The 23,999-nt window shown below is 49.6% G+C and overlaps 1 protein-coding gene across 3 annotated transcripts in view; it reads right to left on the bottom strand.

Annotated features, from left to right (window-relative positions):
* LINGO1 (leucine rich repeat and Ig domain containing 1) overlaps window positions 1-23,125 on the bottom strand; it is a 462,557-nt gene extending 439,432 nt beyond the window's left edge. For 2 of the 3 annotated variants that reach the window (XM_073303476.2, XM_073303473.2), the window contains exon 1: window positions 22,653-23,122. The gene's annotated coding sequence lies outside the window, so the exon portion shown is untranslated. Of the gene's footprint in view, window positions 1-22,652 lie in introns of all 3 variants that reach the window. The other variant, XR_012153954.2, reaches the window with a different exon arrangement.
* Between the last annotated feature and the right edge of the window lie 874 nt (window positions 23,126-23,999).

The raw sequence follows: 23,999 nt of genomic DNA, 5'->3' as shown, positions 1-23,999 counted from the left end.
GAGCTCAGCTCTGAAGGCAAAGCCACTACCAGCAGCAGCACAGAAGTAAGGGTAGCATGGTATGGTATGTCACCCAGCTCTGCAGTCACCACAGAAGTAAGAGTGGCAATACCATGATCCCCTAACATAACCTTGTGATCCCCCTCCTCCCCACAACTCCCTTTTGGGTCAGGACCCCCAGTTTGAGAAACACTGTTTTCCCGCTGTGAAATCTGTATAGTATAGGGTAAAAGCACACAAAAGACCAGATTTCATGGTCCATGACGCGTTTTTCATGGCCATGAATTTGATAGGGCTCTACCCAAAACTCGAAACAAGTCCCATATCCGCACTGCGTTGCACAAAAGATTGCACTGATTTCTCTCTTCATCCTACTTTCTAATTCCAGCCAAACCTAGCAACACTGACATGCCTTGACCAGCCTGGTCTGGAGAAATCTCAGCCCTCGTCACTAATTGCAGTTCCTGAGTGGCCCTGGGATGCAGTCCCATGAAGGGTGCATTAGATGAATCTGGCACTGGAGCTGACAAAGGCATGGATGACTGTGGCACAAGCCCTGTCCAAGAGAAACAGTTGCACTATTCTCATCAGACACAGCTAGAAAACAGCCATTACCAGTGCATACAGGACTAGCAGGTGGGTCTCTACGACCCCCTAGACTGTGCACCTGCATAACACCCAGCAGACCTGGTCAGCATCACCTGCACGTGCAAGCTGCACCTCACAACATTCCACTAATCCTTTCTGTATTGGCAGCAAACCCTCATCACATCCCAAGAACATGCAGATACTGGGACACAGCATCAGGCACGTCAGAGGAGACAGAGTAGGGCATCATCAGGCTATTCCACGTGGCACAACCAGGGTTTCCTTGCTCCGCACTCCTAATGGCCTCAGACACAATGAATGGCTCCTTCCACTGACCTCCTGAGGTCCCTTCCAACCCTGATAGTCTATGATTTTATGATTCTATGAATAGGAAGGGGTGATCAGACAGAGCCTAGTGGCATCCTGTATGAGAAAGTTTTGGGGTAACTGGGACCTCTCTTCTTCAAGGAAGATCTAGCCAGAACACCCTGCCTCTTTTAGCATGGTGCCATGAGAATCCTTAATACCTGTTTGTTACTCCTTGGGGATTGTGCCCCCAGGCTGAGAACCCCTGATCTAATGGAATGAATCCTGAACCCAACAACAGACATGCCTGCATGGGGACTCAATGCACTCAATTTAGGAGTCCAGATTAGAACTCTGGTTTTTTGGCTCCTAAACCACTTCAGCTGAAGAAGAGCTCCCTCTACTTTTAGAAGCACCAGCTCTCTCACCCTCTCTAATGGCCAGCCACTAGAAGGCAGCATCTCTCATCCACACAAAGCCAGTATATTACATCCTCTCCCCTTCGTCCTGAGTTAGATGGTATTATTACATTAATAGGGCAAAAATCCCTTCGGGACAAGCTCCTAAGCAGATAAGTCACTTTTGAAAAATTGAAGTCCGGCTCCTAAGTCATTTTGGCGCTTTTGAAAGTGTTACCTACCTTCGTTACCTCTCTGCTATTCTGTAGTTAACAGGGAGTGTCCTGTTCACTGCCCCTTTGCTGCATAAACTGGGGAACACATTCAAAGCAGCTGCACAGCCTCCTGGGTCCAACCTGCTTAACAAAACTCTCTAGAGAAGCAGCAGTATGATGAGGAAAGAGAAACAAGGAAGAGACTGCGTTCTCAGAAGAAGAAACGCAGTTATTAAAGTACACTTCCTTGGTTAAAACTCATGTGTGGGAGTTCTGAAGGGAGATTGTCCCTAGTAAAAACACGCTAAAGGAAAAGGAAAAGTTTGACTTGCTTTCAACAAAGGGGCCTCTTTTCCTAGCGGACTTTTCTCCTCCTCAGAATATTTACTGTAAGTGTTTCACAAAGCTGTAGTCTGGAAGAAGATGTATTTTATTTTAAAGGGAGGAGGGGGATACCTCTTTCCTCAATTTTTGTTCTTGTAAAGAGAAGAGGAGAAAGTGTCTATTCTTCTGATAGAGGCAGGGGGTGTGGTGCCCGTCCTCTGTTCTTGGTTTCAAGGAGAATGAGCTGGCAGGACACTCTGGGAGACGTCTGGCAGAGGACAGGGCCCCCTTTGAAGTTGGCTGGTGAAGGCAAGAGATACGAAGAGAGTGCAAATGGCGTCTTGTTAATAAGACTCTCCCTTTTGTGACATCCAGTATCTCCCAAACCAGCATCCAATCCAGCTCAGGCAGTTGGGTCAGATCCCATCAAGATGGAGAGGTTCGCTCTCTTATCATGAATTCATTCCTTTCTTTCAGACGGAAAGATATCTGCTCTCAAAGAGACCCGCTGCTGAGCCCATCTGTTTTCTCTAAGTAACAAACGTATCCATCTGTGGACCATCTTCCCTTGGTGAACAGTCCACTTCTCTCCTCAGCCCTTCGAAAGCTTTTTTCTTCCAATTCAATCTCTGCTCAGCAGTGGCTTTCAATGGGATCTGCATTTTATCAGTGTTCAAGCAGCAGAGAATCTGATGTAATTTGGAGGGATGCAACAGAGCTCAGCAGTACTTATGAGTGACCACCTGGGTGTCTCATGAACAAAGAAGGGAATTCAGACTCCCTCATTCATCCAGTCCTCCCTACCAACCAAAAAAACACCATTACTGCGCTGGAGGGACAGCCTTCCCCGGGCTGATGGAGGAAATCATCATCCATTTCTGGGCTTCCTTCACATGGATCCATCAAGGAACCTGCTTCATGTCCTGGAGGGGACATCCAGTTGCTCCCCTACGGAAAAGGGGTCCATAATGTGCTGCTGAGAGCTTATCCCAGCTTTCATTCAGGTGGAAGACAAGTAAACGTGACTCTTGCAAAGCGCCTGTGGTCTTCAGTAGCAGTGTAGTCTGTCAGATAGTGCACTGGACTGGGACTCGGGAGATTTTGGTTTCTGTACCCAGCCCTGCTGGGTGATGTTGGACAAGTCACTGCCCTGCTCTGTGCCTCAGTTTCCCCTCCCTTCTTTGGTCTGTCTATTCTATTTAGATATCAGATCTTCAGGGCAAGAACTGTCTCACTATTGACCAGATTTTCAAAACGGCACACCAACTGGCAGCTCAATGGGAACTGCTAGGCGCTGAGCTCTTTTGAAAATCTGGTTTTATGTGTGTGCGTGTGCGTGCACGCGCAGCACATAGCACAATGGGGCCCCGATCTCTAGATGCGCTATCGAAACCCAAATAATAATAAGGACCCAGAGGGTGGAACATGAAGCCCACGTTGTGGAACAAAGACTGTGTCTTGGTCAATTCAGCCTACACATGACGTTCCGCCATCCCTTCCCCTTCAACAGAACAGCAGCATCAGCGACAGCCCAATACTTGGGGTGGAGCAAATCTACCCTGCTTTTCAGCTGCACCTCTCACCCTGCCAAAGACCAAAGGTGAGACAAAGACCCCCAATGGGAGGCACAAGAAAGAGCAGCAGGAAGCTTAGAATGCCATCGGAGGTCTCAGACTTCTCCATGCTAGGATCCTTGTGCTGACTCCCCACCCTGATACATATAGAAACGTAGCAAAACTGGGACAGAGGAACTCGAGCCATGCACCTCCTTGAGCCAGCTATGCCCCTGGCATCAGAGGAGAGATTCACTGCTCGCTACAGCAGCCTCAGTTCTTGCAAGGATTTTTCCCCCACCCAACCCCCAACCTCTGGGCTGAGTGGTGGCTTCTCACTATTCGGCAGATGTCTCTATTCAGGAGAGGATTGGAGCTTCCCACTGTTAGCGGTGTAAATGCTACAGGCAGCCAGCATGCTGGGGGGTGGGAGCAGGGAACTGCAGGAGAGTGTCCGCAATGTCCTTTATCATAAAGGCAAACAAGCCTTGGCTGCCTTGTACCCAGAGGAGATTCTGTAAGGAGGCTGCTGGGCTACGGATGGTCAGAAATTTTTCATCAAGCCTTTTCTTCAACAGAAAATGGGGTTTGACAACGTTTTCATTGCAATATGGGGGAGGGGAGGGTCTATCAAAAAAGCAAAAGTCCAACAATTTTCAGTTTCCGACAGCCCAAAACCAAACCATGATTTGGTTTTCAGTTCTTCCACAAAAATCTGAAAAAATCTGAAAAAATATTTCAGCAAAAGCAAAATTGTTCAATATCTTCGCCATTTTTACAGGGACAATAAGACACAGTTGATTTATTTAACTGGCCCTGTGGTTCCCTCTAGCTCTCCAGCTTCCAGGCTGCACCACATATGGTCGCCCTTAAATCCAGGCCTGAACTCAGCACTCCTGGTAGAGACTGCTGAGCATGAAGCCACTGTGGTCCTCTCTTTACTTTAGAGGTGATGGTTGGAAACTGGAGTGCCACCGCTCAAGAGAGCCCCTATAGCACCCTCATTGCCATGTTCCCTGCTGGCTTCAGCAGACAATCCTCCCCCATCCCATCCATCTCCCTCCCACTCGCTGTATGAAGACAACACATGCTCATCTACCTTCCAGAGCCAGAAACAAGGGCAGGGGTTTATGCAGTGCCTGGTTACAGTTCTATTGTAAAAATGGCACAATTCCCATTTTTATTGTATTTTTGCAGCTCCCTAGAAAGCGCTGGGCATTATTTACTAGATCCCCATCAGAAAGTGGAATTTCTGTTCCACAGGAAATCCTGACATTGCAAAAACCTCTTCCCGACATACATTTGATACGATATTAAAATTAGTGTATTAGAGTAAGTCTAAATGGAATTAATCGAAATGTCAAACAGTTCAACTTTTTCCCATGGAAACTTTCATCGAAATTGACATATCCATAAAATATTTTGACATAGCCAAATATGCATTTCAACAACAGAAAACTGTTCCATCCAAATGCTGGCTCTTCTTTGAACATTTTCCAGCCAGCTCTACTTCTTTTGGGTTTATTGGCCCGGATCCTCAGCTGCTGTAAGCCAGTCACTTCAGCGGAGCTGGTACCAATTCACCCCAGCTGAGGATCCAGCCCGTTGGATTTTCAGAATTTTCAGCAGGACTCAGCACTCACAATTGGGATCAGGTTTGCACCTCATGTGCTGAGCTCTCCCGCATGTTGGATACTCCTTTGAAAATTTAGTCCTCATTCAAGGGCCTAAATAGGAGCTAGCCTGTTCAGAAAATGTGGCCCCAACTGCAAGTGCTGAGCACTTGAGAATCTGAGTGTTGAGGAGTGTTGTATGTAAGACAAAGGAGGTAATTGGCCCGCTCTACTTAGCATTGGTGAGGCCCTAGCTGGAGTACTGTGTCCAGTTCTGGCACCTCAATTTAGGGAAGATATGGACAAACTGGAGAGAGTCCAGAGGAGAGCAACAAAGATGATAAAAAGTTTTAGAAAACTTGACTTGTGAGGAAAGGTTTAAAAAAAAAAAAAAAAAAAACCACAACCCTGGACATGTTTAGTCCTGAGAAAAGAAGACTGAGGGGTGACCTGCTAACAGTCTTTAGATATGTTAAGGGTTGTTCTAAAGAGGACAGTGATCGATTGTTCTCCATGTCCAGTGAGAGTAGGATAAGAAGTAATGGGCTTAATCTGCAGCAAGGGAGATTTAGGTTAAATATTAGGAAAAACTTTTCAACTCTAAAGGTAGTTAAGCTATGGAATAGACTTCCAAGGGAGGTTGAGGAATCCCATCATGGGAAGCTTTTAAAAACAGGTTGGACAAACACCCATCAGGGACGATGTAGGTTTACTTGATCCTGCCTCAGAGCAAGAGGCTGGACTTGACCTCTCAAGGTACCCTTCCAGCCCAACATTTCTATGATCCTGAGCACTCTTGAAGTTCTGGCCCATGTTTATATTCTCACCCCCACTAGCCCCTTAATCCCAAACCCAGCCCATGGTCTGGGAAAGGCAGCTTTCACCCCATGGCCTTTTTAACCCCGGGTTTGCCACCCCAGTCTCTCCCTGCTGTAAGTCACTGAAAAGGGTCAAAGTGTGAGCGCGACAGGTGGGCATGACACAGCGGGACAGGTTCAGCTCTGGAACGGAGGGCACCCCCAGCAGCAGGGCCGCACTTGGGAGATTTATTGCTTGTGGCACGTTGTCAGAGTGAAACTCAGCTCATTAATCAGAACTGAAATAACAAGAAAACAACATTTTAATTAATTTAAATAAAAAGATGGGGGGAATCCAGGCAACTCTCTGAAGAGCCCTCTCTGGAAACAGAGGTCAGGGACCAGGCAGGCTTGATACCACAGAGTGTCCCCATCATGAACACATTGGTGATGGCCCCTTTGTCACCCCGCCCCAGGAAAGAAGTTAATCTGAAACAGCCGCTGTGCAACTCAGTCTCAGACAGAAGAGTAAAACATCTCAGCACCTGCGGGGTTCATGATCCTGCTCTTTCCTGCCCCAGGAAAATGTAAAAACTTTAAACGCAGCTTCCGCACCCCCGCCCCGGCTGCAGTCATTTTGCATAAGTTATGCAGCAGGCCACCTTCATTAGCACATATTACTACAGGGAAGCCTGTTGCTTCCCCACTCTAGAGGGCTTTGTTTTAAATAGAAATCGGATAGACGGGTGAGCTACGTTTGTGGTTGCGCACGGCCTTTGTTTTTTATGCTGTTGGCTTGGCAATGTGGAGGCGGGAGAACAATGCCTGAGGAACGCCGCCTCTTCCCTGCAATAGGATATTTAGCTTCAATTCCTACACGCCTTCTGCCCTCTCCTGCATCTGTCTCCCTCTGAGGCCTTGTCTTCGCTGCTCCAAAGGTGGGGTTTTTACCTCAGGGTAACTACGCACGTGAAGTATCCTGAGGTAAAAAACACAGCAATGATAAACCACTTTGGCTTTACTATGAGGTAAACTCAGTGAGGTCAACACTGTGTTCCCACCTGGGGTTCACCTCACCCAGTTTACTGCACAGTAAAATCAAAGTGCCCTGTCTTTGCTGTGCTTTCACTTCAGGAGACCTTACATGCGTAGTTAGCCTGTTGTTAAAAAAACACCCACCTTTTTTAGCAGTGAAGTCAAGGCCTCAGTCTGTCTTCTGCTCTGCCCCATGTTTCCCCCTCCTCTGCCTGTCTCCTTCCTCCCCCTCTCCATAACAGTTGGTGGTGTCTGAAAGTAGGTAGGCAAACTGACACGAACATGAGCTCAAAGCCTAATTACAGCACCAGGTAAAGATGATAGTGTATTCGATTCAAACCAGCAAGGCTGTACGGTGAGGATCCCAGCTGTCTTTGCCTCTGCCTTCCTCCCTTTCAGCCCTTCTCCAGCAGGGCTGGGAGGATCAGTCATCAACAGTTTACTCAAAAAAATTCACCCACTGTTCTCTCCAACAGCCAGTTGCAAAGTTCTCCAGTGTATTTATCAGGAAAAGTTACTCGTACATTTCATTAGTGACCAGTTCTTGGCCTGCAGCAGGCTGGCAAATAGTTCAATGCTAATGCATTCATGGTTGGCTGTTTAGAAACATCACTCACGTGGCATTGTTTCACTCCCAACTGGATGACTTACACCACTAACCGACTGGGGTTACCTTCTCCAGACCCAAGGAAGAGCTCCACGCAGCTCAAAAGCTTGTTCCTTCCATCTGCAGAAGCTGGTCTGGTAAAATATATTACTCACCCCACTTCTCTCTCACAGCTAACAAATCCCAGCATGAATTGCCTACTCAAGTGGAAAGCTTGCCACCTGTGGTTTGAAACGTTCACTGTTGTCGGTTTTGTGATTAGAAAAATCACTTTCTGTGACTAGTCTTGCTTGGTATTTGTTTTTCCACCAACCATCGCACTAGTGAAGCTCATGGATACTTGTGGAATATCAACCCAAGGGGGGGGGGGGGAGGGAGATGAACAGGATCAGAGAAAATTTGTTTAACAGGCGGAATGAGCAGTCACAGAGATTTTTTGCGGCACCCACCAAGTGCCACTCTCCAGCAGTTCTCCTTTAGAAATCTGCCTCTTCCCCTCCCTCTTTCCCCTCCTGCCCTCTGACTTGGTCTGCTATACAGTTGTGCAAACCCTCCCTACTCCGGTTTGCACAGCATCCTGCAAATGTTCTCAGTGGGCTGGTGCAGGTGCAAATCACAAGCCAGGTGGCACACTCGTAAACCTATTTCTATTTGCACGAATGCAACACTCTTGTGATCACAGTAGCACAAAGCACTCCATTACCAGGAAGTGCTGAGGATCTCACTCTTTATAATCCCCACGGAATCTGGACTGGGCACTGCACGGGCAATCACAGAACTGAAGAGGTTAGTAAAATAGAAGTGTCAGGCAGGAGGACTAGGTGGCCTTGTCCACAGTAGGAAGTCACCAGAGATACTGCAGAGAATAAAGCAAGTTTCACAGATGGCTCCAGTGTGTGATGTGGAAAGTTAGAGGAGTAGGAACTCCAGGGAAAATAGGTCCTTGTCACTCACCTGAGCAACGAGCAACCAAGAACAGGTGGTTGGTCAGATACACATACAAACCAAAATGGGAAGATTGGGAAGGTAGAGAAGAAATGGGTCTTGTGGTACTGAAGTCTTCCTCCCATTCGCAGAACAACTCTCCACACTCTGCTGGTACAAGGAAATTCGAGAACAGGGGAAGTTCCCCACGTAAAGCCGGATGATACCGCCAAAGCAAAGGTAATGGGAGCGTACAGCATTTCCCACCGACTGGGATATTTGGAGGAGGAGTTAACATGCAGCCCCGGCATCCTGGAACGTGGTCCTGATTTTCAGAAGCGGGAAAGCACCCCAAGTTCCAGCTGAAATCAATAGGAGCCAAAGGTGCTCAGCACCTCTGAAAATCTAAGACCCACAGGAGCTCAGTTTGCCCATGAAACCCGTATATTTCCCCCAGTAAGATGGTGAGAACATTACATCAGGCCAAAGGTAAAGCGAAGACAATCCCCAAGAGAACTATAGAAGGGTTAATGGGTTGGCTGGCTGAGTGGGTGTTTCCACACCTAGTCCCCTAATGGGTCCGGCTCTTCCCAGATGGGAGGGAAAGAAAGAAACCCAGAGGAAGTTTAGGGGTGGTTCTGTTCTTTGAGTTTCAGGGACAAAGGGAAACTCTGTGGTAGGTAACCATAGCCCCAGTAGCAGGAGGGGAGCTGCCTCTGTACCTTTCCTACTACTACACAAGCATGGTTCTCATGTTTACTGAGCTCATGATTACATCATTATTCCAGGGACTGTGCCTACATGTGCCAGCCCAGCCCAGCAATGAGCACACCACAAGGTCACGTAACAAAACACCAAGCTACGGATGGCAGCTTAAATCACTATCAAAGTCTCAGTGCCTTGAAGTACATAGTTATGGGCCCTACTGATCATATCTGCGCTGCATAAAAATCCACACAGCTGTGGCTAAATTCCCAAAGTCCAATCCCAGCATAAAGGCCCAGAGTAAAACCTGGGATGATGGATACATTTGAAGTGATCTCTTCCAAAGGCCTGGTCAGAAATCTGGAAGGGGTGTGGCCAGGGTATTACATTTGTCAGAGTCACAGACACAGGGCTGGGATAAGAACTCAGCTGAAATGCCCAGCAACACAGTAGTGCCCAGATCCTGAGTGACTCTACCCCTACAAATAATAAGAGTAATGCTGATCAATACAGCCTCTCTTGATCCAATTGCCAGTACAGCCTTTCTTGCCGGTAAGGGAGGCAAGAGGGTTTCTCTCAACAAATCCAGCCGTAGGCACACCACGGGAGCAGCAGCCAAACAAAGGTGTCACATACCCAGAAAGAACAAAAGCAGTTGCCAGAAGCCCCCATGAATGATGCCCAGGTGGACGTGGACTCCAGCCAGAGCTGATTTCAAGCCCCTTTGCAGCTCAGGTAGAAGAGTTCCCTCTCTCTGCTCCTCCTCGTGTTTCTATGGAACTAACATGTGATACCTTCAGAGAATGGCTCCCTCTCAGCCTTTGATGCTGCAGCAGGGGACCAGGCAGCGGAGCTAGGTGACAGCTGCAAATAAGGTTACCCTCCTTCCCTTTCTTTAAAACTTCCAAGGTATCAGGGCATCAGCTTTCCCTCCTCTCTCGGATACTGTGAGGAGTCAGAATCCCAAAGGGCTGGCAACACTCAATTTTCTGGCCGTAATTTAGTGAGCTGCTCAAGAGCAGCTCAGGTTTGTTTTCAATCAGTGTTACACCAAGGATCCTGCATGTTCTGCAGCTACCAAATCCACCCCTTGCCACTTATCTGTGGCAAATGAAATTTCACAAGCAGTACAACCTTAATTGAACTACAATGAAAATGAAACACCCTGCTGATTATATGATTTACTCGCATCTTTAACAGAATAGAAATCTCCATTTTGGATTGTACCTGAATCTGCCACCAAATTGCCAGTCTGCTGCAAAAGGTAAGTCAAGCTCACCGCTTTGCTTAGACAGCACTCTCAATGCTGCCATCAGCAAAGCTCTGCTATCCTGGAGCAGCAAAGGGACCACTTGTTCTTGCCCATTTCATTCAAAAGAGCTGGTGCCTTTGGAGAGGTCACAGCTGAAGCTGCTCTAGGTTCTTCTAGCAGGAATTACTCTAAGGAATTCCACAGGAAGACCTCTGGGTGGGGGTGGGGGGACAGAACTACTCCACTGACAGCATCTTCCACTCAGAGTCTCCCATAGCACAGGACAACACAAGAGCACCAGTTGTCAGCATGTTCCTAATTATGCCAGTCCAGCATCGTCCAGCAGGAGTCGCTGTGAGGACTTGGGTAGAAGCAGTGCCTGTAGGGGGAGGTAAAAACCTCCCCACTCCTCTCCCACTGTGAGTCGTTCTCGCGATTCAGAACAAACTGCAGCACAGTGCAGGCGAACACCCGCGCTTCAGTAGCATTTTCCTAAATTAAACAACAAACAAGAAGCTGTTTCAGATTTTCCTTACGCTGCAGTTCCTCATTAATCCCCACAGTAAACACAAAAGAAAAAAACAATTAACTGAAAAGAGAGGCTTCCCACTTAAAGATACAGATTGATACTAAAGCTAGAGTCAGAAGACTGGAGTCCAGGCAAAATGTTTCTCAGAAGCAATACGGATTAGACCACAGGGCCTGGCAAGGAAAGAACGGCTGCCGGGCCTGGCTAGGTCTCCTGCCAAGAATATCCAGTCATCTCTAAAACTCTTGGGCTACCACCCATCTCACCAGCCAAGTGGCTAATAGAATAAAGCTGGCCCCTTCGTGAACTCATTTCTTCCCAGTGCTGGGAGCAGGGGGGAGTCTCTCAAAGGAGAACAGCTTGCTAGTAAGTCCCCAGGTCTCCTGATCCAAACCTCGGATTGTAGCCAAAGAACCTGTTTTAATCCGAAGGCAGCCAAATGCTCCTTGGGGCTTTCCCTCCGCTCTCAGGAAAACAGAGATCTGAACCAGCTCATGAGCCCAGAGACACTCAGATACTATGGTGACTGGCACAGCATAAGACCCTGTCTAGAATAGGACAGGGTCTCCTGCTCTCCCCCGGCCTAAGCAGGGGATGGGGAAAGGAAGTGGCCACCCTCAGAAGTGCAGGAACGGAAGTAGTGGGAGCCATTGGGTAACAGGCCAGAGCACTGTTCTCCCCCTTCCCAGGGGTGGCTGGGAATACCTTGTGCTGGGGGACTGGGGAAGTCTTAAAACCCGTTAGCATACCCAGCTGTTACAATTAATGACATACATTTTGGAAGCGATATTAAATGTTGTAATTCAGGCCTTGATCTCTATTAGAGCGCAGAATGAGACCACTGCGGGGTGGCAGATTATCCCGCAGCTGCTGGTGTGGGGTTCTCATACCTTCCTCTGCAGCAGTAGGGTGCTGGCCCCCCATCACAGACAGGCCCCGGAGCTAGGTGGAGCTCAGGGCTGAGCCAGTCTGACAATGCCACCGTGACTGGCTTCAGAAGGGAGGCACTGGACTGTCCTTCTCTCTAACATTGAAACAGCATTCGTGGTGGGTGCGCTGTTGAAGCAGTGAGGGGACCCACGCCCCTCTCCCTCCAGCTGGCCCTTTCCTCGAAAAGCTGGGGAATAAGTATCAGCATGTGGCCCCAAATGGACACCAGGGCCCCATCATGGAAGGGCCTGTAGTACCAGAGGGAAAGAGAGCTGCTAGGCGTACCCTGAGAGAGGAGCCATCTTACTTGGTCCTGTCAGAGGCCTTGGGGACCCCAAGACATCTCCATTTGCAGGCCTGTCGCCAAGGGCTTGCTTGAAGAGCTAATGTGACTGAAGAGCATCAGGGGCAGCCAGTTGGATGGGGACGGGCAGGGGAAATGCATCTCTCAAACTTTTACCTTTCTGTGGATGTCCCCCACTCACCGTGGCGGCAGAACGCATGTACCAATCCCCGGGCCTCACCACTCGCCTCTGACAGCATCATGCCTGGGACACTGCAGGTCACTGGAGAGGGTGAGCTAGAGCAACTGAGGCTGCTGAGTTCTTTATGCCCTCAGTGTTTGAAATGGCAGCAGGACCTAGTGGGTACAGCGCTGGACTGGGATTTAGGAGACCTGCGTTCCATTCCTACACCTGCCACTGACTTCCTGAGCGAACTTGGGTAAGTCGCTTTCACTCCATGCCTCTGTTTCCCCTCCCACTGCCCTCTGTCTGTCTTGTGCATTTAGCTGGACCGCCCTGCAGTATGGTAACACAAATGACATGACACGGCACAACTGGAAGGCATTCCTGCAGCAATGGGCCCAAGCCTCAAACCCAAAGCAACTGCCCGCAGGAGTTTAGCTCCAACCCACCTGCAAGCGTAACACAACGCTGGCAACCTCCGAATCACTTCAGCACTACCGAAAGGGGACACCATAAACACGGACTTGCCACAGCATCCCTGAAGGAGCCGTTGCAGAGGCAGCAGCTTGTTCTAAAAGAGCCAGCATTTGTTTGTACAGACACAAGCAAGCACCTTGGTAATTGGCAATGATGGGGAAGGAAACAGACAGGACAGTTTAATGGGAGGGCTGTAAAATATTATATCCGTTTAGAAGTTTCTCCCAGTGTGGCAAGGACTCTCTGAGTCAGGGCAGCTCATAAAGCTAAAGAGATGGCAACAGAGGCACTCAGCATGGTGCCCCAGCCATGAAATCAACAAACAAGTAATTTTTTATCAATAAGAGGAATCCTTCCCCTCCCCCACAAATATGGTATTTATAGTTATCCCATTGCTGGAGGATGAGATCTCATACAGCCTCTCACCAGAAAGGATCCCCAAGCAGTTTATAAAGGCTCATCCCTCCAAGGCCTGAACCGCAGGTGCCTCTGCAAGACAGTATCCCCCTTAGCAGCTGGGCACAGTAGCTGTTTACATGCACGATCCATTTCCAGTTGAAGTCAATGGGAGCATTGCCATTGACTTTACTAGGAGCAGGAGCAAACCTCCAGTGTGTAATCACAACTAAACCCCAGGAGACGATGCGAAGGAATGCAAAGGAAAAACCAGGAGGCGTTTTCTGGAGGCAGAATGCAATTACTCAAGTTGGAATTTCACCAGGAGACTGGGACCAACACCCTTGTGCTTGTGATAAGCACCAGGGGATGATGTTTTCATGAGAAATGGTCATCTGAGGGCTTTACATCTCAGCTGGCAAGTTCCCTTTCTCCTCAGCCCAACTCCCGCCCATACATTGTACTGAGCTCATTAATTACAGGAGCACAGTTCAGGCAGTCACTCAGACAATCCCATTTCCATTAACTGCTAAGAGATAACCCCTTAAAACTAAAAGGGGGGATGAACCACACCTAGATCCAAACAAAAGGAAGCATTTCTTCACACAACGCACGGTCAACTTGTGGAACTCTTTGCCAGAGGATGTTGTGAAGGCCAAGATTATAACAGGGTTTGAAAAAGAACTAGATAAGGTAATGGAGGCTAGAACCATCAATAGCTATTAGCGGATGGGCAGTGATACAAAACCATGCTCCGAAGCATCCCTAGCCTCTGTTTGCTAGAAGCTGGGAATGGGTGACAGGGGATGGATCATTTGATGACTACCTGTTCTGTTCATTCCCTCTGGGACACCTGGCATTGGCCACTGTTGGAAGACAGGCTACTGGGCTAGATGGACCAATGGTCTGACCTAGTATGGCTGTTCTTATCCATGAATCCACAGATCCATGAATTTGGAGGCAGTTTAAAATTCAAACCCAGATCTGGCTGCGAATTTCACAAGTAGAGCCTGGATCTTTAATGGGGCCCAAACCAAAGTGTTTGGAAACAGGGCAAATAGATTCAGACCACCTGCAGGGGGATCTCCTTTCCATGACCCGACCCAGGCTGATCCCCGTTTGCTGTCTGTCCCAGCTCGGCCTGGTTCCAGCTTGGCAGAAGTGGGGATCTGAACAGCAGATGCCTGCCCATCTCCAAGAATAGGCTTACAGATTGGAGGCATCTCCGCCACTCCACCCCCTCTCACAAACATATGGGTTACATATGGTCAGCCGCAACTGAGGAGGCTGGCAGTGACTTCCTGAAGGTGTCCTTTGCTACTGATGCTAATATGCCAGCTTGGTCCACTTGCTTCCCTTCCTGCTGTTCAGTAAATCTCCTCCATTTCCCCAAAGCACCAGCTAGCACTGGCCACTGCTCGGCAGCAGACTATCAGACGTGGTGGAGCAGGGGAGTGATCTGGCATAACAAACCCTTGCCTTTCCTTCATCAGCCCCAATGCGTCTCTCCATTCCAGCCTCCTCTTTGCCTCTCTGAGCCCCATGATCTCCTTCGTCATCAGAACATGGCTCTGCCCCACTGTCGCCTTTCCCCTCTCGTTCTCCCTGCACTGCAAACAACACACTTCCTATGCAGGGTAGCCTGTTTCCTCTTGTTTTTTCCTACCCCCCCCCGATGTTCTGGTTTAACTTGGATTTAAACTTGAAGAGTGGTCAGTTTGGATGAGCTATTACCAGCAGGAGAGTGAGTTTGTGTGTGTATCGGGGTGGGGGGGATGTGAGAAAACCTGGATTTGTGCAGGAAATAGCCCAACTTGATTGTCATGCACATTGTGTAAAGAGTTGTCACTTTGGATGGGCTATCACCAGCAGGAGAGTGAATTTGTGTGGGGGGGTGGAGGGTGAGAAAACCTGGATTTGTGCTGGAAATGGCCCACCTGATGATCACTTTAGATAAGCTATTACCAGCAGGACAGTGGGGTGGGAGGAGGTATTGGTTCATATTCTCTCTGTATATATAAAGTCTGCTGCAGTTTCCACGATATGCATCTGATGAAGTGAGCTGTAGCTCACGAAAGCTTATGCTCTAATAAATTGGTTAGTCTCTAAGGTGCCACAAGTACTCCTTTTCTTTTTGCGAATACAGACTAACACGGCTGTTACTCTGAAACTCACTTCCTGTTATTACTGGAGAAGGACTTGGGCCTCAGAACTGGGACCTGGATTCCAACCATCCGAGGCCATCTTGTGAAGTCAGGTCTGGATCAGGGATTGGGTTCTGAACACCCCCAATGCTCTGAGGTCCTTGGATCAGGGAGCCTGCTTCAGGTCCATCTCTAGTGAGTAACACTTTGCCTTGCTGTTCTTCAGCTAAATGGAAACTCAGCTCCCTCCTCTGTCCCCTTAGCCCTGATTGCACCAAAGGGTCAGTAGCTCTTTTCGGGGAGGGGGGGATTGGGAGAGAGAGAAAGAGAGGAAAAAAAAACAACAACAGAGTAATGATTCTCACTCTACCTCTAGAGCTACATGAGGCCAGCACTGATGGAAAATTATGGCAGTGTGTGTATAAGGCAAGAGGATGGCAGAAAGACCAATACTTCGTTGATTGTTACCGTGCTGGTCTCTATCAAGAGCCAGGTAGTCCTGGATCAAGGCTAACCATGCTGCAGTTCTACCACAAACGATGAAGCTCAGTCGTGCGTTCCTGAGGTAGTGGGGGAGGTATAAGATTGGGGATTCTATGACAAATGCGGTGGCCTGGATCAACTAATCTGTTCAGTTCCCCAGTTCACTCTGGGGAACTGGGGAACTGGGGAACTGGGCAGTTCACTCTGCCTCTGTGCCACAGCCAGGCTAATGAATTCACTCAGCTTGTCCCCTTGGTATCTCTCACAGCCAGTCACATTCCGGTCTGATAAAGGGTGCTTGTTAAATCATTCCACTCCATAGGTCCAATCTGGAGCAGAATCAAGCGCCTCGCTGAGACCCTTTTTGCTTCCTGAGCCACGCATTGCAATGTTATTAAAAATAAGGAGGGCTTTGAAATTCACAGGTTTTAAATGTGCCTTAGTATAGGGAATGCAAAATCAAAGGGCAAGCTCAGCACAGCTCTGACTAGCATTTCTGAGCACTTGGATGTCACGTTTCTTTCCTTCTGGCCACCTGAGAGTCCAATGTCAATACAGCTTTAACAGCCAGAGGAATGCTTTTACTAATATTTAAGCAAATGTTTAGTGCATAGAGAATGCAGGTGGCATTTCTGATTGTCATGCCAATTTCAAAGCAGGCTGGGAGTGGTTTATAGTCTCTGACATCTGCTTCCCCTCCGAACCCCCAGAGTCACAAACACTGACACTTCCCAGCAATCCTGAACTGCAAACACTGTCCAGTGCCCGCATCATAAATCAGCGTAGGAATGCTGACCTCAGCAGAGCCACACTGATTTGCACCAGCTGAAGATCTGGCCCTCAGTTCTTACTCAGTGGTGCAAATAGCTTATTTTGTGATTTATTAAGCCCATGGTTGATTAACTTTGTCCGCAAGGGATGAGGATAAGCTATTGGATTTGCAGATATTTTAAGGCCTGTAGTTGTAATTTTTGTCAAAAGCCCTTATGGCCCGATCCAAAGCCCATTGGCAGGTGCTTTTTTATTTGGAATATAAATCAAATCAAAATAAATTCACATCACAAGCAATTTCAAAACCCGGCAGTGGACAACATTAGTATAGCCCCCGTCCTTTCTTTGTCCAGTGCAAGTCACAACAGCGCGACATTTACATTCCAACCTCACAATCCGATGCTGGCAAGTCAGAGTGTAACATCCCCAGGGCAGGAGAGGCAGCACCAGCATGTTGTGACACAACATTACACATCGCAACAAGTTATTCTGGGACCCTCTGACCTCCTGAAAGAATGTGAAATCATCCCAGCTGAACTGGGACAATCCTGGAGGTGTTGGGATGGCTGGCAGTTCTTGCTGGTTGCTCTTTTATTCCCAGATATCCTCATTGGACACCCCTTGAAAGAGCAGCCTCTTTCCCTTTCTCCTTCCCAAATCTCACCCCTCTTCTTGCAGCATCTGCACCTAGGGTACCTGTCAATGCTGTCAATACCAAGTCACTAGGCTTTTGTCTAAGAGCTTGATTCTTTGACCCAATGAGGCACTTTCTCTTGGCTATGGGTACAAAACTGTCCATCATGAGGCCACTGCTCCACTATGACATGGGTAAAACCAGCAGCAAATTGCTAGCAGTTAATATTTAGAGTAGGGGAGGGATGATCTGCTCCAGGCTCCTATGCATGGGAATTTCACCCTCCTTCCTCAGCGTGCTGTTCCAAACAGCCCTGTTTGGTGCTGAAGATTGTTACCTACCAGTCTACCCTAATCCTCACTCCCAGCTGCCCCTTTTAACAACAAAAGCACATCCATAGTTCTCCTGAAGGCATGCCCCTGGGGAGTGGAAGGAGACTGCTGTGCCTTCTTTCTTAAGCATATCGGGCCAGATACTGAGGCCACACAAATCAGCCTCTTTCCATCAACAGCAATGGATCGCTAAATGCTAATGGGAATAGCTCAGACCACCTGAGGGGTCCCACAGACTAGGGGGTCAAGTCTTCCCAGGGCAGTTGCCTTCCACCGGAACCACAGCACTCTCAGCCTCAAGCGCAAAGGTCACTTGTGCCAGAAGCGTAGCTTCTTCAGCAACTGGCCTGTGAACAGACAAAAGCCAGTCCACAGAGCCTGGAGAGAGAAATAGACCTTTACGTGTATGTTATAATTTTGGGATGTGCACAGATACCATGTTCATGGGATTGTCCTATTAAAACAGAGAGCTCTATTTAATATTTTATTAGATCAGATTAAGAGAATGTCATATCAATTCAATTTCAGTTTTACTCCATCTGTATAGAAAGCTTGTTCTGAACTGCAAAATAATGGGGTCTAAATTAGCTGTTACCACTCAAGAATGTTGGGAATCATTAGGAAAGGGATAGATAAGTAGACAGAAAATATCATATTGCCTCTATGTAAATCCATGGTATGCCCACATCTTGAATACTGCATGCAGATGTGGGTCTCCCGATCTCAAAAAATGTATATTGGAATTGGAAAAGGTTCAGAGAAGGGCAACAAAAATTATTAGGGGTATGGATCGGCTTCCATATAAGGAGAGATTAATAAGACTGGGGCTTTTCAGCTTGGAAAAGAGACAACTAAGGGGGGATATGACTGAGGTCTATAAAATCATGACCAGTGTGGAGTAAGTAAATAAGGAAGTGTTATTTACTTCTAACAACACAAGAACTAGGGGTCACCCAATGAAATTAATAGGCAGCAGGTTTAAAACAAACAAAAGGAAGTATTTCTTCACACAACGCACAGTCAACCTGTGGAATGCTTTGTTGTGAAGGCCAAGACTATAACAGGGTTCAAAAAAGAACTAGATACGTGCATGGAGGATAGGTTCATCAATGGCTATTAGCCAGGATGGGCAGGGATGGTGTCCCTAGCCTCTGTTTGCCAGAAGCTGGGAATGGGCGACAGGGGATGGATCACTTGGTGATCACCTGTTCTGTTCATTCCTTCTGAAACACCTGGCATTAGCCACTGTCAGAAGACAGGATGCTGGGCTAGATGGATCTTTGGTCTGACCCAGTATGGCCGTTTTTATGTTCTTATGTAAGAGAGTATCTGGGGCCAAAAGCAAAGAGGGGGGAATGGGGCCTGTGAGAAGCTTTTGGTAGGAGGAGCTTCAGAAAAGTTTACACAAGTTTTAGATGATAACCCAAACTTTCTGGAGGCCACTCCAAGCAAAGTGTTTGGCTCAATGCCCATTGGAGTCCAGGGAGTCTTTCCATTGTCATCAACAGGCACTGGAACAGACCATAAACCTATAGAAATTCTCTGCCACATTTCCACAGAGAGACATGTGTTCACACATTCCAAAAAGTGACGGCGCTGTTTTAGTGACTTGGTGATGGGAGAACCTCATCAAGTTCTGAGGGTCTGTGAGATGAATCTGGTCATTCCTCTGACCCTGGGCCTGTGCTCTGAGAGAAACATGCCCGGAGATAGTGTGGATGAAGGAAACAATCCTCGCTCACAACATGTGTTTTCAGGGCTGTTTAACTCCTATAGCTGGACCACACAGCAGGACAGGGGGCGGGGGGGGAGGGGGAAGACACAAATGGAGGCAGCTCACTGCTTCCACCCAACGTGGGGTATAGTCCTCGTGGATCTATTCTCTGTGCACTTCCATTAGCCATGCCGCCAGTACAGCCATCTATCCCCTACACACCGCTGTACACATCACCACTGAGGAAGCCTCTCCACAGCTTGTAGGGGATCCTTTGTGCAGGATCTCCATGCTCTGATCTACTAGCCCAACAGGAACCCTGCCTTTTCGGTGCAAACTCATCGGGCCCACTTAGAATAGGAGCCTCATGTATGTATTTTTAAATAAATATACCCATTCAGGTTTCCCATGGGAGGGACCCCCACAAAGGCCTGTTGGGCAGGTACCAGCCAGGAAAGAAACTTATTGCAGTAGAAAAGCGCCAGCCTGTTACCTTTAGGGCCCTTCTACCTCCCAGATCCTAAAGCAGAGATTATAACTAACCTCCCCCACCCCCACTCCCCCCCGCCACCCACTGCCCCAGTTTCTATCTATTGTGACACCAGACCCAACTTGTTTGCACTCAGCTCCTAGAAGCCAGCAGGAATAGAATCAGATACTGTCTCTTTAAATCATCTATTCCCTTCGCTGCCAGGGAAGGCCTGTGAATGGAAATACAGAGCGACGTAGGGCACATCTGGATGAGCAATAAACAAAGTTTTCTCCTTTTCATTAAGTTGCCCCCAGACAAACTCATGATGGGCACAGGCTGCAGAGAGACCTAATTTTGCTGTAACTGGATAACCACCTTTGGATCCCACAGTTGGAGAGTAGCTCACTGGGGGATGCTTCCAATATCTGATCAGCATCAGACCCTGGAGTTCAATGAATGTGCTGCAGCTGAGACACGGAGGAGAGGAGACAGATGTTGTGCGTGCTCCAATCCTACATTTTTAGCTGAGCTGGAGGGCCCTTTATGGGCCCGGAGTTCCTCATCTGCAGCTACTGGAATGGAGAGGTCTCTCAGTAGTTGGGGTGTGAGCCTAAACTTATGCAGCTTCTACCTAGGGAGCTCATTACATGAGAAATGCAGGGAAAGAGAGCTACTGAACGCAAACTAAGGCCCACTTGCCAAAGAGTCTCTGGAAGATGTCTCCAGAACACCCTGTTCCTGCATGTAACTATCTGACCAGTGTGTCTTGCAAAATGCAGCTTCTCTAATGAGAGCATTGCCCAGACTCTCTCAGGATCCTGTTCCATACCTTAGCAACCCAGACGATCCAGCAAAAGGGAGTGTCTAGGAAGCTATGCACCTGGAAATGCCAAGCCATTTAGAGAGAGGCCATGGGTGTAGGGTTCTGCTCCTAAATCCCTACCCAGAACAGAGTTCCTGCACATAGATCCCTGTTGAAAGGTAAGCCATCAAATTCCAAAGCCCTCAGCCTAGGAATTACACCAATGAAGCCTTTAGCTCTTTAACGTGCAACTCGGTAGCAGGGACAACACATGCAACTCAGTAGCAGGGACAAGGTCAGTGGGGATGGAATAACGCATCTTCAGTGCCTACTTCCCTCCATAACAAAGCAAATGACCTATGCAAAATAGGCAACTCCCACCAGGCCTTTTGTCCAACACAAGTCTACTGGTGAATTTTGGAATTTTCTGAATCATGCATTTTCTGTAATCTAGCATGAATCTTTCATGCACACCACCTATGAAGACAGTTAACTGTTTTCAACTCAGTCTCCGATACTTGAAAATTATTTGTCATTTTGCACCTTTCAAGACCTTTGTCCTAGTGGATTTATCCTGAGCAGACATCTGAGGGTAATCTATCACCCATAGCACAGCTGATAAGAGAGGAAGAGCCATTGTGTCATTGCATTGGTACGCTACTCGCATATAGACTCCGGGACTCTTGAGCAAAAGGAGGAAAGAACACAGTTTCCCAACAGTGTAACTGGGAAGCTTCCTTTGCAATTTGGTCTCATGGGGCAAAGACAGGAGATGCTGTGCTGGTCAAAACAAGAAACATGTGGATGACTTCTTTTGGATGGGTTTCCATAGGAGGAAGGATCACCTGGTGCTTAAGGTGCCAGGAGTTCTGGATTTAGTTCCTACCTCCACCACAGACAGCCTTTATAACCCTGAGTATATCACACAGTCCCCTCAGATCCACAGCTGTATAATAGTCCCACACTGTGAGCTCCCTGGGGCAGGGCCTCTCTCTTCCCCTGTATGTGTAGTGCCTGGCACCAGCAGGTCACTGATCTCAGTAGGGGCTACCATTGTAACACAGATGTTGCCTTTGCTTTCAGTCTGTGTGTTCCTTTGAGAATTCAAAGCCATTGAGGTTCAAAGCCAAACTGTAGCCAAACCACTCTGTTTCACCTGTTCCTGTGGCAGTACCGGTCCAAATGGCAACCCAGCTCTGTCAGCTGGCCCAGGTCACCTTGAAACTGGACCCAAACCAAAAATGGGTTTGTGGGGCAGGGGAAAGAGTGGCTTTTGCAGGGGGATGGGGGCCAGCTGTGTGGGAGAGGAGGGCAGTTGGCCTGTTTCCCAGCTGCAAGAGATCTCACCAGCTTCACTGAGCTTTCGTGAGCAGGGACTGAGGTTAGCAAATGCATCAAACCTCAAATGCCAGGCTCCAACGGAGTGGTTGCAAGGTTGGATGCGAGCATCCCACACCATTGTAGTCAGGGCCTCTTGCAACAGGCTGTCCGGTGGCCATGCAGCGCTGTTGGATCAGGATGCTGTGAATGCCAAGCTGTCACAGAGCAAACAACTATATTCCTTAGCCCATGCCAGGAGCCTGAAGCTGTGGATTTGTTTGGGGTCTCAGCTAGTCTGATGGGACATGCCCATGTGACAACTCTGTCCCATTCCCCTCCTACAGGCCTCTACCTATCCTAGGTCATTGTTGCCCATGCAGGTGAAAGCTAAAATAATTAAGCCAGGCCTTTGATGCTCTGCAGCGTTACCAGAATCCCAGCTGTATCCAGCCAGGAGATGGTTAAGGAGGAGGATGGCAGGACTAGGAAAGAAAGGAAACCAGTGTGGCTTTAAGGAGAGCCACCCCTCTCCATGGACCTAGCAAGACTTGCTTTGCCTGCTGCCTTTGGTTGTGCTGTCACAGGAACCAGAGACTAAGCAGCCAATTCTGCTCCTGGGCTGTGTGTTTACACCACCACCACCACCACCCCTTCCACAAACCCAGCACAGCAGCGAGCAAATTGAGACGTGCTCCCGCTGCTGAGGACTACAAGGAGCTTGCAACCTCCGTCTCTCCAAATCTCCCAGTCCTCTCCCGCGTGCGGCACACAAACACACACACTCACGTATCCCCCTCCAGCCAAGCAATCCCGCCAGCTAGCCCCATCCCCGGCCTGCCAACTCCCTGCTGCCCAGAGACTCACCCGCGGTGCCCGGCTGCCCTGCCAGGATCCCCTGCTCGCGCTGGCCCTGGGGACCGGCCCCCACGAGCAGGTGCGCCCCGCGTGTCGGTAGCTCCTGGCTCGGTCTCCGCCTTGATCACGGAGCCCCGGCTGGAAGGGGCAGCTCGCCGCAACCCTGCCCCTGGCAGTGCCCGCTGGGCGGCAGCGGGACAGACGCGCCCGGATCCGAGCGGCCCCGGGGCTGGGGCGAGCTGGCAGCGCCGCGGTCCGGCTCTGCGCTCCCCGGGCGGGGAGACGCGCCCTACTGCTCCTTCCCGGCGCTCAGGCTGGAGCGCTCCCGCGGCCGCCTGGGCGAGCTCATCCCCTCCCCGAGCGCCAGGTGCCCGCCGCCCTCCTGCGCCTGCCCGCTGGCTCGGGGGCCGGGGGACGCCCAGCCGCAGCCGCTCTCCGCAGCGCTCCTCACGCGTCCCTCGCCTGGGCTCGCTCTGGCTCCCGCCGCCCGCTCCCCGCGCCGCCCGCCGCCGCCGCCGCCGCCTCACACTCCCCGCATGACATCAGAGGCTGCCGCCTTGGCGAGCTGCGCCCCAGCCCCCGGGGGGAGAGACGGGAACCGAGCCGTTGGCCGCGGGGCGCTCTCCGAGGCTCGGGGGCAAATCGCGCCGCTGAGAGGCTGTGACCAGGCGCCTTGGCCAGCCCGGCTTCCCAGAGAGCGCGCCCACCCACTTCCACTCAGCACCGTCCTCTGGCGGGGGGCTGTTCCGGGGGGCAGGTGGCTCAGCTGCGCCCTCCCCGCTGCTCCTTGCCACAGCTGGCCGCGGTTGTGCACCCCAGCTGCGCTCCGGCGCCTGGGGCCATCCACCCCTGCGGGGCGTTCTCCTGGGCTAGTCACTTACCAGGGCTGGCTGCGACTCGGGGTGCTTCCGCCTTTCCTCGCTTACTAGAAGAGCCCGGGGTAGCCAGAGTCTGTACACGTGTCCCTTCAGCTCTGGAGGCCTGGCCCCGAATCGGACTGGAGTCATCAGTGCCCCGAGATTGAATGGTCTCAGCCAAGTCCTCATGGACAGTTGTGCCCAGCCCAGTACCAACACGCAATGCTGGATGCACAGTAGCAGTGTGTTCTTGGAGGAGGCTGGGAGCCGGGGTAGCACAGGAGGGGCACATCAGAAATGAGGGGCACTGGGCAGCCAGCAGGAAGCATGGGGAGAGATGAGATGGGGGGGAGGAGGGGTGTTCCACAAATCAGGACTGAGGGACACTGGCAACCAGGGATTGAATGAAAGACAAAATAGAGGAGAGGGTGTGTGGTTAAAATGGGGTGGGGGGAGTACGCACTTTGCCTGCCCATGGCATGCTTGACTTTACCCAGTG

Source organism: Lepidochelys kempii, chromosome 10 (assembly GCF_965140285.1).
Source record: "Lepidochelys kempii isolate rLepKem1 chromosome 10, rLepKem1.hap1, whole genome shotgun sequence".
NCBI classification, from domain to species: Eukaryota; Metazoa; Chordata; order Testudines; family Cheloniidae; genus Lepidochelys; species Lepidochelys kempii.
Note: the sequence above shows the minus strand (reverse complement) of the source record. Positions and strands in the feature narration are given on the sequence as shown.